This window comes from Etheostoma spectabile, chromosome 20 (assembly GCF_008692095.1).
Source record: "Etheostoma spectabile isolate EspeVRDwgs_2016 chromosome 20, UIUC_Espe_1.0, whole genome shotgun sequence".
In the NCBI taxonomy this organism is placed as follows: domain Eukaryota; kingdom Metazoa; phylum Chordata; class Actinopteri; order Perciformes; family Percidae; genus Etheostoma; species Etheostoma spectabile.
The window spans coordinates 19224365-19225308 of record NC_045752.1 but is presented as its reverse complement, the minus strand read 5'-3'; positions in this window follow the sequence as shown (position 1 = coordinate 19225308).

Below are 944 nucleotides of genomic sequence, written 5' to 3'. Positions count from 1 at the left end.
TTTTGAAAATAAACATTTTCAGGGCTTTAAAGTAATCCAAAAAAAAGATAAACTGAATATGGTACCTGCGTTCCCTAGATCAGAGACAGAAGGAACATAGCGGAGATGGAGACTCCTCTGTCGGTCACCTTTGCAGTTTGAAATGACATAAAGGTGCAACCCTGACCGAGACCTGATGCACAACTGTCGATCCCACAAGTGAAAAATGAAGATGTTTCCAGATGTTTCTGTCAGCTTCCAGCTGTGACTGCTTGTGTGCTAATACCACACCAGTATGTGACTTCAAGAAATCTCTTGAGCTATATGCAGTGGACGGACAACGGAGCATCTGTAGCTGAAAAAAAGAACAACTCTGCACAAGTTTCACTGAGTATTGTTAAAAAAAAATTGGAGATGCCGATACCAATACCGTGACTTCGACACCAGTTCCTGAACAATTCTTTTTTTTTAAAGAAAATTACATTAGACGTTACAGCAGGAATCTTTTTATTTTTCTGCTCCTACCACGTGAGCCCTGTCTCTGGGCGTAACATAGTTTTTGCTGTGTGTTTCTCTACAATGTGTAAACGGCCAATCACGAGCATCGTTACATCTTGGTAGAAGCATGCTGCGTGCTTATTGGCTCACTGATGCTGCTGAGATTTGCTCCTTACGTATTGAATTTTGGTATTGAATGCCGAGACATTTTTCAATACTTGAAACTTTAGAGGCAATTTGGTTGGTGCCTAAAATGTAGAGCCTGACCAATAAAGAACTTTTGAGGCCGACATCGATAGAAATATTTGATGATTTAAAAATCCGATATTCCGATATATTAGCCAATATACATTTAAAAAAACAAAAACAAACGTGTAACAAAACATTAACAGATTTCCTAACATTAGTTATTTGTAGTTATGAGTTCTGACTAAAATAATATAATAATTTGTTTTATTGTCACAACA